The following is a 9,644-nucleotide window of genomic DNA, read 5'->3' as shown; positions in this document are numbered from 1 at the left end:
ATGAAACATGTACTTATCCAAAAATATAATGTGATAGGTCCTAACACATTAAGAGTACTCCCATTTATCAGGAGTATGCACTTCTTGAGCCTCCTATATCATCAAAATATTCACACTCACATATACCCACACATTACAGACAAGCCAAAAAATAAAAACAAAACTAAAAATTCTTCAACAACATCACCTGAATTGCACAGCCCATGTTGATCCAGAGAGTGTTACAGAGAAATATCAATCACCATTTCTTTGGATTCGCTGGAAAACCTTATTCCAATTCTTAAAGCTATGTCATAGCATGGAGTCCAAAAGACAACCCTATGTGAAGAGACAAGTACCAGGGTTTCTGAAGTGGACAGAAGCCTCCCTCTTCCTGTCCATGCCAAGCCCATAAGGAGATCTGATTAGAGCTTGAATCCCCCATCGGTCTAACGCAAGTGTTCTTGGGCAAATTCACAGAAGAATCAGAAACAGTGGTTTCAATGCCCAGTTCTTCTGCACTTACTCTCTCTTCTCAGGCTTCAAATTTGTTTTCCTGTTCAAGGGAAAGATCCTCCAAAAACCCCTGCTATGAAAATCTTTACAGTACTTTCTTTAATGCTCTTTTGGAGTAGCTGGCCAGTGAGATCCCACGGATTCCCAAACACTACAGGCAATTACCAGTGTTCTGGCTTACCCTCCAGAAACTGACAGACTCTGTCACTGAAGATGCCATACTTGAGTCAAAGCATACGGAGAAATTAAGATGATGCTCCTAAGGAAGCCTCATCTCTACTGGCTAAGCTCCTGTAATACTGTAAGGTGTTATGCATACTACTGTAGGTGAAAAATAGTCATTAGTCTTACACAGCTGTGAACTCTGGGAGTTCACAATTACAATAATTCCTGGCACGGCAAGACACGCCCACTGGTGGAGCAGTAAAGGCATGAACATCACAGGAGTAAGCAACCATTTTCTGGCTGTATTTAAGGCCCCCTCCACATGATGAAACCCATACTTGGCGCTCTTTTGGTGCTAAGAACCTGTGGCTAGGCAGACCATGGGGCCTAAGGTAGAAACCTATTACTATAATTCTTCTAAATGCACATAGCAATAACATAAATTCCAATGGCATATCCTTATACTCAGAGAGTGGTGCATCTTTCAGCCCTCATCAGAGAAGCTTCTGTTTATAGTAGATATGATTGACAACTGTAACTGGTCAGGGGCTATAGAATAAGAGACTTGGATACCTTGCTCAGCCTAGATAGAGTAGGGAGAGCCTGGGACCTTCCCCAGAGTAAATGTGCCTTACACTCTCAGAGGAGCAGATGGGGGGGCAGAAGGTGGAGGGAAAGGGATGAGGGGAGGGAGTGGGAACTGGGATTGGTATGTAAAATGAAAAAAGATAGTTTGTTTTCCTTTAAAAAATAAATAAAAGTGTGTCCTAGCACAAAAAAAAAAACCCAAGAGACTAGGAAATGATTAAACCTAAATGAGGTATCTATGTCATACCACCTCCCATGGCTCAGGAATCACTGCCGAAGAAGGTACAGCAAGAGTGCAAGAGCCAGAGGTGGTGGATGACTAAGGTAGACAGTAGACAGGGTCTGTCACCTAGCAGCTGCACATGTGACCTCGCAGCAGTTGTGGACAGCGGGTAGCAAGCTCAAGTCAGATGCAGTCTCAGCTCGGAGGGAGGCTAGGACAAAGAGTGGCTCGTTGCCCTGCCAGGTGGGAGTTATAAACAACTGATCACAACTGGAGAGGGGACGTAAGTTCTCTTTAAGAGTGTAGCCCCCGGTAGCGGGAAGTCACACATACAAAAGTAGATTGCAGCACAAGTTGGACTCCTGGGTTTTCAGGGAGAGAGGCAGAACGTTGGGTGGGAAGGCAAGGGCAGGCAGACTCGGTAGAGTTGGAGGACGGGGATGCATATGATCAAAAGACATTGCCAAAGATTCTCAAAGAATTAACTTTAAAAAGAGAAAAAAGTAAATGAAAGGCAACCATGAGCTATTAGGGTATTAGGTACAGAAAAACTGCTTATACAAATGAATGTCTTTGTTCTTTTGTTGTTGATGATGATTTAAATCACCATCTAAGATAAAAATATAAGTAGGTAGAGTTGGTCTTTGTATCTAATGCACTTAGGGAATGTCTTTCTACCTGGGTAATTATCTCCTTGCCCTCGGGGATGGAATTGCCTATAGTAAATGGACAGGAGGGGTGTGGAGAAGGGCTAGGCCATAATAAAGCAGAAGTAAATAAAGCATAGTAATATAAAAGAGGGGAACAAAGTTAACTTAGAGTTGTCAGGCAGAGTCAGCATGAGAAACCAGCAGGCATTAGGACTTGGCAGGTTGACAGATTTGGCTCGCGTAGAGTCTCCACAAAGCCCTGTCTGAATCTGCCTTTCCCTGTCTTACCATCAGGCATCAGAAAAGGCGCAATGAAGAACCACAGAAAGGAAGGTTGGGGGGGGTCACACACAAATGCCAATGGTGCTGGAAAGTCTGGGACATGGCGTTGCTGGGAGACCCCGTGGCTTCTTGGGCTAAGGGCCCAGAGCACTAAACTAAGGAGGGCCTCTCTTATCTTTATTAGCACCAACATTGCTGTCCACCACCACCATCATGGAGGGACCAAGTGAAGTCCCGAGTGAGTGAAGACCTGAGTGAACCTATATTGTTAGACATGAGTAGACGGTGTAAAGAACTGAGGCCTCCAACCCATGGAAAAACGGCAAAGTCTTCTTCTAGTCCAAGTGCCTGTGAATACCAACAGGACCAGTGTGTGCAAAAGCTAGCAACTGCAGCTTCCTTCTCCAAGGTGTTGACACTGTTTCCCTATGAAAACCTCCAGCCAAGACTAGTTAACCCTTTCCCATGTCCTGTACATAATAAACACACTGAGGTTCCCCATCAAAGTGCACACAGCCCATCTGACCACAGCTTTAATGGACCTCTATCTCTGACTTCATTCCCTTGCCACCCCAGTCGGGTTTCCAAGACCCAAGGGGTACAGGGTGTGGTATCCCCAAAGTCATCACGTATGTGATCAGCTGGCAGTTCCTCCAGTGAAGGCCCAATGTCATTCAAATTATCAGAACATGAATCCCTGACAGGGAGTGGGGCTGGGGTTCCGCATGTCTCCCGCTTTTGGCCTGTATCATTGTGGGTATGTACAAGCCTGCGAACTTAAAGGTGGACGCCCTCCCCAGGGGGTTGCGATTTTGTTGAAAGTGAAGATTTGGTAGCTGTCCTCTAAGAGAAAAGCTTGTTTTCTTTTTCATCAAGTATTAGTTGGTAGCTCCCTAAGCAAAACATTCTTTTAGTTTAAAAAGGCATGTTCAGGTTCAACTCAACTAAACGTTCATACAGAGATAGAGGGAAAGAACCAAACCTTTCACTAAGTACCAGACACAGTGCTGAAAAAGAAAAGACCAAGTACAACTCTGTTTTTTTTTACCCTAATGTGCTAATTTGGATTGATAGACAATATCTTATTTTTTTGTTATTGTTTTGTTTTGTTAATTTTTAATGATGGAAACAAAAATACACTTAATAGTGAAGCTTCTGGAAAAACCATTTGGTCTTCCCTGTCATGGGTGTTCCTCAAACTTGATTTTGGCTTTGTACCTGGCCTTGCATTTCAGAACTGGGTCTCTAGAAACATCCTGTTGACAACAGTTTTGTCCAAAGGGATGTCCACAGAGGGCCTTGTGGTGATTGTCGTTATAAATGTTCACAAAGTAACTCTTTGATCCTTTTGATCTCTTGGTGATTTTCTTCTTGCCCACGACAGCTGTCACTTTTCAGGTATAGCGGTCAATTCCAGCCACCAGGACATGGCTGTAAGGCCGGACTGAGGTGCCATCATCAGTGTTCTTCATTGATGGCTTTGTGACTGGAGTAGCATCCTGCCAGGACCAACACCACTTTCCTGAATTTCATGGACTTACCATTTCAACAGCAAGCAGCCACTACCCCACTCATTATCGTATTTTCTAAGCCAAATTGTTCTTCTCATCTACAGTTATCACAAATAAGTAGCTGTTATTCTGTTTGACTAAAATAAATTTGTATTAAAATGAACACATACTGTGGTGATAAAGATGGCTATTACTGACTGGGGGAAAAAATTCCTCTCTATCCCTCCAAGAAGGTGTGGCTTTCTCCTTGAAAACCAGAACACTTCTTCAGATTGTTCCTGCATTCAGCCAAGAAGAAATTCCTGTCTTTTAATCTAGTGAAGAAAAAAAATTCAGCTCTTGTCCCACTCCAGAGTTTAAGAGCTGGTCATACACCTGTGACAGTCGCGTCACCCAGTTTCTTCTTACAACATGAAGTACACATCTTCTCAGCTGGATGTTCCCATCTGGGCTGAGTCATCTGGCAGAAGCCACAGCTTGCTGTTGCCAACAGGTTGATATCGCTGGCCGAGCACATCCTGGGCTGGCAGCACAGGGCCTTTCATCGGGTGCAATCGGCAACACATGCAGATGCACGCTGCCAGTTGTGGATCCGTGGGTGTCGCAGTGAAAAACAAGAAAAGATTGGCTTCCAGCTCGGGTTGCTTGTTGGCTTGAAAAGTGCGATGCTGAGACCTATTGACCATTCTATTGGAAAAAGTATAAAGGTCAGTCCCCACTTGGACATAGATCTCTTACTCCCAGAGTAGAAGCCACTGAAAATAGGAACATTGATTGACTTAAGCAGATATGTCTCAGCCAACTAAGAAAGCAATACTAAAACAAGCAAACAAAAACCTAGAGAAAATTTAGCTGTGCAATCCTTCATATGCACCTGCCCAAGATATAGTTTCCTGTTTCAAATATTTTATCGTGTGCATATGGGTGTTTTTCCTGCTTATAAGTTTGTGAAGCACATGTATGAAATGTCCATGGAGGCCAGAAAAAGACACTGGATTCCCCAAAACTTGAGTTACAGAAGGTTGTGAGCCACTGTGTTGGTGCTGGGAATCAAATCCAAGTCCTCTAGAACAGCAGCCAGTATTCTTAAACACTGAGCAGTCTCTACAGCTCTTACTCTTTAATAGCACACTAACACTATACAAACAATTCAATATAGTTCAAAAACATAAATTTAAAAAATATATTGCTATATTTGAAAGACTGTTTGGCTTTAAACTCAATTTTATCTGAACTATGACAAAGATTTTTTTAAGTAATAATTTAATACTTCATGGTAAAATCATTAGCCCACATACATATGCACACTATATATAATATAATATAATGTAATATAATATAAATTAGATGTGACTTTTACTATGTATCTATACATATATATACATACACTATCAAAAAATCATATTTTCAGAGATGCTTCAAAGCCAAGAGTCTAGAATCCATGCAATACAGGGAAAGATGGAACTATATGGCAATGCTTAACTTGCCAAAAAGATGAGAAAGATTAGCCATGACAGGCTTTAAGATGTTGTCTTGGTTACTGATCTAATGATGTATGGGGGGATACCATGACTAAGGCAGCTCTTAGAAGAGAAAATATTTAATTGAAAGCTTGCTTATTGTTTCAGAAGGTTAATCCATCGCCCGTCATGGTGAGGAGCATGGCAGCATGCAGACAAACTTGGCACCGTCTCAATAGCTGAGAACTACATCCTGATCTTCAGGCAGCAGGCAGAGCGAGGGACACTGAGTCTGAACTTTGGAAGCCTCAAAGCCCACCCCAGCAACATTCCTCAACAAGACCACACCTCCTGATCCTTCAGGAACCAAGCATTGCAGTATATGAGCCTACAGGGTCCCCTCTTATTCAAACCAACGCATATGTGAAGAGCTAGTGGTCCACAAATTTCTGTAGACGAATTAGGGTGGATACAGTACAGAAAGGGAAAAGTTCTCGAATGAAAATAAAACATGGCCATCAATTACCATCAAGAACCAAACTGACTACCTCACACTGAAAGAAATTCCCACTCATTAGATCTATGTCCAGAAGAGACTGGACAGACATCTTCCATCTTCTCTGAGCCCTCACAGAGATAGTTTCTCATATTTGGAGGATTAGGGCGGCTTACAATGCTGTGGTTTGGTTGTGGCATGCAATAGCTTATTGACAAGAGGTTTCTGTTGTTGGTATTGCTGTTTCTGTTCATTTTCTATTCCTGGGACTGGTTTTACCTCCTGTAGAGCAGCCCTAAATCTATTTGTATAGCGCTTACCACAGCCACACTACAATATCTCTTTGGAACACTATCCTCTGCAATGTTTAGAAGTTATGCCAGCTGGGGCTGTGAGCATCGCTGTCACTTCCTGTCAGTGTTTTCATTCCATCTCTGCCCTGGGAGTAGTCCCAGCCATGGCATCGACTTTTACAAACAAAGTCAACATCGTGCCCTCTCTTGATCCAGCAGAACAAAACAGGAGGTAGCTCAGACTCCAGTGCTTACTATTTTCAATATGTCTATGTTTGTCAAGGACATTTCTTTTCTAGTTACTCTGGAAAACCCCAAGTTGCTCCATCATTTTTATAGGCCATTTATATGTGCAAATGTTCATTCATTTGCACAGAGAACCTTGTTTTCTGCTGTGTCTGTGCAAGGAAATAGGAGGCATAAAAGAAAACAGTTTTGATCCAGCTGGAATCAAAGTTAATCATAATCCCCACTGCTCCTTTGCTCTGGCAGCAAAGAATGATGGGAGAATTAGACTAGACGTAAGCTAAAATCACGGGAAGCGATTCTACATTCCCTTTCTTCCTGGACCCCAACCACTCCTGTGAGAAGGCAAACATGCCTTCCACATGTGGCAGATCGGTGCTGTGTGTCTACCTAGCTGAAGCCTGGTGAACTGGAAGAAATATTGGAGATTTCTGCACACCAATGACCATGACGCTACTCAGAGAAACGTATCATTTGATCTTCTAGACAGCTTTCTAACCTTCTAACCTCAGACACATTCGCCCTTGAGCTTCTAGACTAAGTGCCCTTAGCATTATTTCAGGTCTTCTGCCAAGTGTGCTAAGTGTTTCATGTCTTCTTAAATAGCCGCAGTTGCTACAGGACAAGACAGAGCTACCAGAGAACATTCAAGTTCAAGCACTTAAGTAACACAGAAGCCAGACACAGAGTCCTCAGTTTTGTTTTCCAACATGTATGTTTATTCAATTTACAAAGATGTAATCTCCAACACAGAAAGGGAGAATTTTAAAGCCACTTTGGTGGAATTCATCGTTCCCAAGGATTCCTGAATCTGTTTTAAAAGTCTATAGTTCTGTCCAGTGAGGCCAATGGTGACTCAGAACAAAGGTGTGACTGCGTGTGCCCAAAATAATATTCAAATTGCGTGCAGTTATCAACAGGATCTTCAGGCTGCAGCTCTTTAAGAAGGGTAAGCATTTGGATATTAGAAAACCATTTGGAATTCCACTACAGATAAGGTTAAGACATTCTCGCTACAAATCAAGCATCTGGTGCAGAAACTGCTGAAATTGTCCCTTAGAACCAACTAAACAAAAAAATCCATGCACCCCCTTCCAACTAAAAACATCCTCTCTACTGCTGCTGCTTTTGAGCCAATAAAACTAATAGCAAACTGGAACACTGAGTTAAGCCTCATTCCAGTTCAGATAGGATGACAAGAAATACATAGAGAGTCAGGATATTTAGTCATGATACTTAACAAGCCCATGTTCTTCAGAAAAGACCCATGTTGTGGAAGACCAATGTAAGTGGCTGTGTGGGGACTGGCAGGCAGGAGGGAAGCCAGTCCAGTGGTACCCGGCAAGACAGAGAAAAATGTCCAGTTACAGACCGACTTCTGAGAGGGCATGCCAAAGAGTATGAACAATCTTGTTCATTACTTTGGCCACAAAAGTCAAATACTGTCCCTATTAGTCTGTCAATTGATCAGTCCTACATGAACATATACAATAAATACGTGCATGAGAAGCTGTTGGAATTATATCCTATTCTCAAGACTGATGCTAAAGTGGTAGCTAAAATTTTAAAATGTTTCTTAGGACCCGGAAGATTGCTCAATTCAGTGACTAAGAGTCTTTGCAGCTCTTCCAGAAGATCTCGGTATTAACCCTGGCACCTTACAACTACCTGTAACTCTAGCTTCAGAGGACCTAACACACCCTTCTGATACACACACACACACACACAGAGAGAGACTGACAGACAGACAAAGGAAAATAAATGCCTAAAAATAAGTTTTGCTTTAGAAACCCTTGTTTTATCAAAAGATATATACATTGTCCCATGAATGAGTTGAGTATTTAACTTTGCACAGGAGTTCTTTGTATAGGAAAGATGACAGCCTCAAACCTACGGACTGGCATAATTTGTAAGGGTTTTCTGTTCCGATAATGTTTTACCCGAAATCTGTGATAGGAATTTCAAGTTCATTTCAGCTGTTGATTTGAAATATAGTAAAGACTAACTTATTCTTCCCAGTATCTTTAAGATTTTCATATCTGGGTCAATGAGATGGCTCAGCTGACAGCAATTCCTGATTAGCAAGCCTGATCACCTTAATTTGAACTCAGGACCCACAGGGAAGAAGAGAACAAACTCCCAGAAGTCATCCTTTAACTCTCATTCAGGTGTCATAGGATGTGTGCATCCACACTCAAAACATATATCACATATGTACAGATACACAATAATATTGTAATTGATTTTCATTTCTATGATAGCTAAAAGTGATCTCAAATACTTTCAAATACCTTCATCTGTGACCTTAACTTGGAACTCCCCTTTTTTTCTTCTCATAATGGTGGAAAGAGAAAGCAGAAACTTATTTAGATTCTCTTTTGAAGTCTTTGAACCAATAGTTATGTCTGAATACAGTTAAACACATAAAACATATTGGTTTCAGCAAACAGGTCAGAATAGCCACTCCGAGATTGGCAAGTTCCCCGGGAGCCAGTATGAAGTAACACAATAGTTACTCCAGCCAGAGCCTGAGATGGGACACAAACTAGTCTGGGCTTATCTGTGGTCCAAGAGAAGAGCACAAAAAGACAGTTCTGGGTTTCACACAATACAATCTCTGAGAATAACTAGAAATAAACAAGTAAGACTTTGGGGAGGAGTTTAATATCCTTCTGTAGAAAGTAAGACTGGCCAGAGCCAATTTGAGAAACTTGACATCAGTGGGCACATGAAAAACTAACAAGAGGTCACACTCTGCAATCATACTGCTTAAATTTGTTCCCTTACTACCCTTGGAACAAAGTCAAGTTCATCATTAACTTCTTCAAAACTAAGTTTACTCTCTAAAGAATGATGATAATAATAATAATAATGACATGTGTGATTATTTCAGAGACTAGCAAAACAATACACTTTAATATATAAAGTACCAGCCATTTTGTATTTATTTATTATTACTATTAGCTTTCTTTATATGTGCATGCATGCATATGTATGTGTGTGCACGCAAGCATGTGTGTTTGAGTGTGTATGTAATATAATGTGTGTGTCCATGTGTGTCTGTGTGTGGGTAGTATAATGTGTGTGTCTATATTGTGTGTATGTGTGTAGTATACTGTGTGCATGTGTCCATGTGTCTGAGTGTCCATGTGTTGTCCATGTGTGTGCCCATATGTGTATGTATGTGTGTGTGTACGTGCATGCATATGGGTTTGGAAACCAGAGGTTGACATCA

The 9,644-nt window shown here is 41.6% G+C and overlaps 1 pseudogene; it reads right to left on the bottom strand.

Annotated features, from left to right (window-relative positions):
* Positions 1 to 3,543: 3,543 nt before the first annotated feature.
* Positions 3,544 to 3,939, bottom strand: LOC142853834 (large ribosomal subunit protein eL27-like; annotated as a pseudogene).
* Between the last annotated feature and the right edge of the window lie 5,705 nt (positions 3,940 to 9,644).

This window comes from Microtus pennsylvanicus, chromosome 7, assembly GCF_037038515.1.
Source record: "Microtus pennsylvanicus isolate mMicPen1 chromosome 7, mMicPen1.hap1, whole genome shotgun sequence".
NCBI lineage: Eukaryota > Metazoa > Chordata > Mammalia > Rodentia > Cricetidae > Microtus > Microtus pennsylvanicus.
Note: the sequence above shows the minus strand (reverse complement) of the source record. Positions and strands in the feature narration are given on the sequence as shown.